Source organism: Canis lupus, chromosome 26 (genome assembly GCF_011100685.1).
Source record: "Canis lupus familiaris isolate Mischka breed German Shepherd chromosome 26, alternate assembly UU_Cfam_GSD_1.0, whole genome shotgun sequence".
NCBI lineage: Eukaryota > Metazoa > Chordata > Mammalia > Carnivora > Canidae > Canis > Canis lupus.
This window is the reverse complement of record NC_049247.1, coordinates 3,976,398-3,983,413: the sequence shown is the minus strand read 5'-3', so window position 1 is coordinate 3,983,413 and position 7,016 is coordinate 3,976,398. Positions and strand designations below refer to the sequence as shown.

At 42.3% G+C, this 7,016-nt stretch overlaps 1 non-coding gene across 3 annotated transcripts in view; it reads right to left on the bottom strand.

Moving 5' to 3' along the window:
* Nucleotides 1-284: 284 nt before the first annotated feature.
* The window catches only part of LOC111092628, a 63,842-nt gene continuing 57,110 nt past the window's right edge, over nt 285-7,016 (bottom strand). For 2 of the 3 annotated variants that reach the window (XR_005379082.1, XR_005379081.1), the window contains exons 3-5: nt 3,781-3,881; nt 2,642-2,726; nt 285-1,904 (exon numbers count right to left, since the gene is read on the bottom strand). This is a non-coding gene — a transcript (transmembrane protein 132B-like). The remainder of the gene's footprint in view (nt 1,905-2,641; nt 2,727-3,780; nt 3,882-7,016) is intronic. The other variant, XR_005379083.1, reaches the window with a different exon arrangement.

Below are 7,016 nucleotides of genomic sequence, written 5' to 3'. Positions count from 1 at the left end.
GAGACTCCCACCTCACCTGACTCATGAGCTTCTTCTCCTGGGGTAGCCTTGTTCTTCTCTTCTTCTGCAGGGTATGTGTGTTGGGGGGTAAATGGAGACTGTTTACCTCCATAGACGCTCGACAAGACATTCACACAACTCAGCACATACTCTTTTTTTTTTTTTAAGATTTTATTTATTTATTCATGAGAGACACACACACACACACACACAGAGAGAGAGGGATGCAGAGACACAGGCAGAGGGAGAAGCAGGCTCCATGCAGGAAGCCCGACGTGGGACTCGATCCGGGGTCTCCAGGATCACGCCCTGGGCTGAAGGCGGCACTAAACCGCTGAGCCACCGGGGCTGCCCTTAACACATACTCTTAATATAAAATGTGGGGAAAGTTAAAAAGGTGGATCCAGCTCTCCATATTAAAGCCAATAATTTGCAGAATAAGAGAATCCTAGAGAGATGCCCACTGAGATCGTGAACAAGGCAAGAATGTCCACCATTTCCTTTGTATTTAACAGTGTTCCTGAGACACTGGTCAAGGCAATTAGAGTAACGGAAACAATTAAAGGCATAAAAACAGGGAAGAAAAAATAAAACTCCATTTGCCGAGGACCTAATCATATACCTAGTGAGCCAATGATAAATCAACTCAAATTCTAGAAGGATCCAGCAACATAGCAACAAGAGATTAACATACAGAGATCAATAACAGTTATATAAAGATGTAATAACTAGGTAGAAGAGAAATGAATCCATAAACCTCATTCATAATAGTAACAAGGTAGATACATATTTAAGGATAAACATAAGCAGAAATGTTCAAAGCCAATACGCAAAAAACTGTAAAACACCCCTAAAGACAAAGCCTGCTTGAACAGATAGATGTGTTCTCTCTCGTTCTGGGTATGATATCAGGACACCATCAGTGTTTTAATTTTCTTCTCTAATGTGATCTCAATAAAAAATGTTTATGAATTTTTCTTGCAGTGACAAACTGACATTGGATTTTATATAGAAAATCAACACACAGAATAGTCAGGGAAATCCTGAAGAATTAAGACTGAAGAGGAGATTAGACCTAGCAGGTGGTTTTGTTTGTTTGTTTGTTTGTTTGTTTGTTTGTTTGTTTGCTTTAAAAGGAGCCCTGAGGGCTGGCACGTGAATAGTCAGATCAACGGATGGACTAGAAGTCCAGAATACCCCTAGCACAGATCATTTCCTAGTACCCGGCTAACGTATTTCAAAACATGCAGCAAAAATACCTCTTCATAAAAAAATGGTGTTGTAGGAAGTGAATAGTTCTTTGAAGAAAGAGATATAATTAGTTCCATTCTTCACACCATACCCAGGAAAAACTTCCAGTTGGATCAGAACTAAACGCGGAATAAACAGCATGAAGGAAAAAAATGGAACTAGAAGTCGATTGCTACGTAATCTGAGTCTCGGGAAAACCCTTCCAACTATGATTGAGGTTGCTGGTGGGACCCCCAGAGAGAGCAGCCCTCAGGGCAAGACCAGAGCCCTGCCCCCGACTCTCCAGATGAACTTGCTTACACCCAAGACCCCAGGAGCTCCCCAGAGAGTTGGCACAGAAGCTGGCTTTCAAGGATGGGAATTAGTCTGAGATGCCAGGGGAGGCACACAACCTTCACATGCTTATCTGCAGGTCAGCAAGACCTAGCATCGCCAGCACCCCAGCCAGACCAAGAGGAAATGTCATTCGACAGTAATCACTACATATATTTTCTTCTTTTTAAAAATTATTAGTTGATTTTCTTTTCTTTACCCTGAGACCTTCTGATCAGACCAAACTCGCTAAATTTCTTATAACCAAGAAAACAGGCAGGTTTTTTTTTTTTTTTTTCTCTCTCTCCACGAGCACCCTGTGTTACTTAGCATGGTTGTCTCTGTTAAATAAAAGACAGAAAAAGAGAGAGACACCTCTTACAAATTACCTTCTGTACCCATTTTGTCTCCAGGCACATGTATTCTGTATTCATATTTCAGTGGGTTCGCCCTGTCCTTTCATGAAATGTTAATGCTACCTTTGAAGACAATATTATTAAATCACCCTTCCATTAAGATAGAGAAATGGCCCTGGAGTCTTTATTTCTCTCAACTCATTTCCTGTTAAAACTGCCCTGAAAGTCCGGGCTGCATTTTAGAGGCCACGGTGACTATGATGCTCGTCGGTACGTTTCACAAATCTTCATGGGCGGATGGAGTCATCATCATCTCAGGGGGTTCAGAAGTTCCAGGTGCTGCTGGTCTTTTTCTGCAACACGCGGCACTAACGTGGCCCGCAGAGTCGTTCTCATCTTAGTGATGTCAGGGGAGTGTCGAGTTGTTTTAAAAGGAACAAAAGCGGCATTGGCACCAACTGTCAGGGAGTGTAAGATTTCAGTGGTGTCCCCAAGTGGTTGGGGTGGGGAAGCGGGTAGTTTTGTTGGATTATTTTCCAATTCCCCCATCTGTTTGATTTTTTTTTTTTTTTTTTCAGATTTTCATCCCTCCATGCTTCCTGTAACCAGAAATTCCCTTGTGGTCAGAAGCTCTTCTGTGCCCCTCTGCTTTGCTAAGTGCTCCTATTTGGGGTCCCCACGGTCACCCAGGCAGCCCCCACCATGGCCCCCTTCCACCATACCTGAATGAGACTTTGTGTCGTTCAGATTGCAGGCCTATTCGTGTTGTGCACGGTCCGTGTCACATAGCAGCCACTAACTCTATGTCTGAAATGAGAGAAGCAGAAAATTGGAGAAAATCTCTGCTATTTTATTGTACTTATGGGTAAAAGGCCATTATTTCTCATTTAAGATGTGTGAAATGTCAGGCTCTGGCTGCAGCTGTATTTACGGTTCAGCTACCATTGGTAGAAGTTTATAATGATTTATTAAATCTGCCTCTCCCACATGGACATGATTCATCACGCTTCACCCAGGAGCTCCCTGTGCCCCTCGGAACTGGGAGAAAAGCTGTCCTGGAAATGGGCCATGTCTTTCAGAGACTGGAGGGCTTTCCTTCTCTCACCTGGACACGGTGGCTGGATCAGAAATCCCATCTTCAGCACCCACTGTCTGCACGATGCTCATGTCTATGTTGGCTAGAATGAGTGCTCTGGTCTGCAGAGTGTTGGTGTCTGCCTCCTAAATCCATGTTGAAATCCTAACCATTATTGAGATGATTTTAGGAGCTGGGGCCTTTGGGAAGCAATTAGATCATGGACAGTCAGTGGGGAAGAGGGGTGTATCAAGAAAGCCCCCTTGCCACGTAAGAGACAGTGAGAAGACAACCATCAGTGAGGAAGGGGCCCCCACCAGGTGCCACATCTGCCAGGACCTTTATCTTGGACCTTCTAACCTCCAGAACTGTAAGCAGTGAATTTCTCTTGTTTATTAGCCACCTACTTTATGGCATTTTGTTATAGCAGCCCAAACAGACTAAGGCAATGGGCTTGTGAAAAGTCGTGGGGAAGAAGCCTTCTTTACTAGAGTAATAAATGTCACTTGCTGCAACTCATAAATTCTGGAGTCTTCTTGGCCTAAAACAGTAAGGTGTTGGTTCTCCTGGGAGTCCAGTGTGACAGGGCAGCTCTCTTCCACATCACAGCCAGGTCACTGTGGCCCTGGAGTGGGAATGAGAGAACCCCTGGCCCTTGGCCACCACCACCCCTGCCCAGGCATCCCTGGGGACTCACTGGAGGTCAAACCAAGCAGCAGGATATGTCGACCCTCGTTCAGCAGAAGGGGACCAAAGTCAATATTTATCCCTATGCAGTGTCCTTACCAAGAGGCCACGTCCTCCAGTTCCCACAGGTCTGGATCTGGCATCACCTGGCATCACCTGTGCTGCCCACCTGGCACCAGGGGCATTTGAATTCAGGATGCCTGGAATGTTAATGAAAAGTGTATGTTTTTCTGTCTTTATATATGTATTTGTGTGTGCTGATGTCCGATTCTTAGAATAACTTTTTTCCAGTCTGAAGATTGAATGTGAATATCTTGGAGAAAGAAGAGATAGAAGCAGAGGCACTGCTCACTGTGGTCCTTGCAGCACTGCTGGGAAGGCTAAAGCTCTGATGGTCCAGAGACACTGTGCTTTGGGCACGACTCTGCAGTCCAGCCAATTCTGAGTCCAAGGCTGACTTCTGGGGGGAAAGGTGATACTCTGGACTTTGACATTCTAGAACTGAAGCCCACCTTTCATCAAGGGTGGAAGTGGCCACAGGACATTAGGAAGGCCACAGCTATGGATCATTTGACACCAGGAAGGTGAATCTACTCTAAATACTGGTGTACATGATACAGGATTCTGACAGTGGCCATTTCGCTGGGGGCAGCACAAAGGATGAGCCATTTCAGAGGGAGGATGAGAGCTGGTGCAAAACCATGCCATTGACAGCCATCTCCTTGCAACCATATAGTATTTACAAATTCGTCTCAGTATGCAGTCAGATCATAAATGAAGGTTCCCAAGAACCGGCCTCAATGAGGGAAATTAGATTAGATTTAATTCTTTTGATAAATCCTTACTCTGCCCCTGGTTCTGGGAAGCAGAGGACTTGGGAAGGCCTGAGATAAAACTGGTAAGAGCTGGCATATTTAATTTAGTAATTATTATTAATATAAATGATTACTAATAAATGAGATTTTGGTAACTTTGTAATGATGTGGGAAACTTTTTTTTTTCTGTAGTGTGGACAATTAACCATGAAGAGAATAATTCTAGACCTCATAAATAAAAATCAAATTGAATAATCTTATATGCTTAGGGGAAGATGAAATGTTCTACTCATTAGTTTTCATAATTAAGAACAAGAAACAAAAGTGTTCAATAATATAATGGTAAATAATTTAATCTTTATTTTGAGTCTACATTATGGTAAATTAGAAAGAAAATGAGGTTAAAGGAGATATTTGCAGCATCAGGAAGGGTTTCCCGGCATAGCTGGGAGTCTGGAGACCTGAAGTCTAAGGACTCTGTGGTCTACTGAAAGAGATCGTTGTGGGTTGCTCCTGCTGCAAAGCCACAGTCTAAAGCTCTGGTCTGTTTGGTGTCATCTAGAGCTATCTGTGAATTGGAGTCAGAAGGAAAAGAAAGAAAGAGAGACAGAGACGGAGAGAGAAGGAGAAATACAGAGGAAGAGAGACAGTGAGGCTCCAGTAACTCTCTTCCGATAATGGGTACACAGAGAAAACATGTTCTTTTCAAGTACTCACAGAGCATTTACCAATATAGGCCATACTCTGGGTCATCGGGAAAGCTTCAAGTGATTTAAAAAGATTGAAATAATATGAATTCTATTCTCTGACCAAAACGGTGCTGAACTAGAAATCAAAAGATCTCTGAAAGATCTCTGATACGTTCCCAACTATTTGGAAATTAAATAACACAATTCTAAAGAATCACCCAGACCAGACATTAGAAAGAATTTTAAGCTGAATCAAATTGAAAAGCAAGATGTTGAAATCGGTTTGACATTGGGAAGATTATTATTTCAGGGCAAGTTGGTTGTGACAATGCCTATATTAGCAAAAAAGAAAGTTCTTGAATTAATGAGCTCAGTTTTCTCCTTGAGAAATGGAGACAAAAATTGAGGAAGAAAAATAAAATGAAATCCATAGCAAGCAGAATAAATGATAAAGATCAGAATATGAACCAATAAAATTGTGAAGGAAAAGCAGAGGAAAAAGATCAATGAAACAAAAGCTGGCTCTTTGAGAAGATAAACAAAATGGCAAGTCTTTAGTTAGATGGATGAGGAAGAAAGAGGGAAGACACGTGTTGCCAGTGTGAGCAAGTAGAGGGATGAGCTGACTGCAGGTTCCACAGATCGTGAGGGAATCTGCAGGAAGTGCTAACCTCAAGCCTGTACATTCAACAAAATGTAGTTGGAATAAGTTCCTTGAAAGACAGAGTATCAAAGCACAGTCAAAAAGAAACAGAGACACTAAATATCCCTGTGTTTACTGAAGAACTGGAATATGTGTTTAAAACCATCCCATGAAGTAAATTCCAGGTGCAGATAGCTTCATTGGTGAATTCTATAAATATTTAAGAAAGAAATAATAGCAATTCTATTCACCGTCTTCTAGAAGATCGAAGAGAATACTTCCTTTCCAACTCATGATATGAGGGCAGCATCATCCTTATACCAAACCTGCCACCCATTTCATAAAAACAAAGAACGTATACTAAGAGTTCATGAAAATAGAGGGAAAGGTTTAAACATATATAGCAAATCTAAGCCAACAATATGCATACACGGTAATTCGTCATCACCCCCTCAGGTTTATTCCAGGAATGCAAAATTGTCTTAGTTTTTCAACATTGATTAATGTTATCACCTTATTAATAGACTGAAAAATTAAAACCAACACCAGGGGGTATGTTTTCCATGTTGTGCTTGGGGGAAGGGTCAGAAAACTATTTAGAATGGTTTAAAATACAAAGTCACTGGGGCATCTGGGGGGCTCAGTCAGTTAAGTGTCTATCTTCAGCTCTGGTCATGATCCTGGAGTCCTGGGATTGAGCCCCACATCTAGCTCTCTGCTCAGTGGGGCATCTGCTTCTCCCCCTCCCTCTATCTCTGTGATCTCTCTCTCTCCCTCTCCCTCTCTTTCAAATAAATAAATAAAATTTAAAAAAATACAAAACCGTTTGTCACTGATATAATGAAATGTCCAGCAGTGGCTATCACAGGCTGGTTTAGTGGTCTCCAAAAGATGTTATCAGGAATGTAGGCTCCTCCCATTCTTTCTTCCTAATGTAGTCAACTTGCTATCGCCCCTCTCATGTTTGATGCCTCGTGGTCCCAAAACTGTTGCCTGAGAGCCAGACATCACATTTGCACAGCCCTCACACAAAGCAGTACCGGATATTAGATGGATGAAAAAGATCTCCTTGTGTATCTTTTTTTTTTTTTTCTTAAATCAGGCAGAGAATTCTTGCTCCAAGCTCACCACCAGTTCTGACTTCTTATTTCTCATCCTGAAACGAGTCATATGTGACCCGAGGCCAAA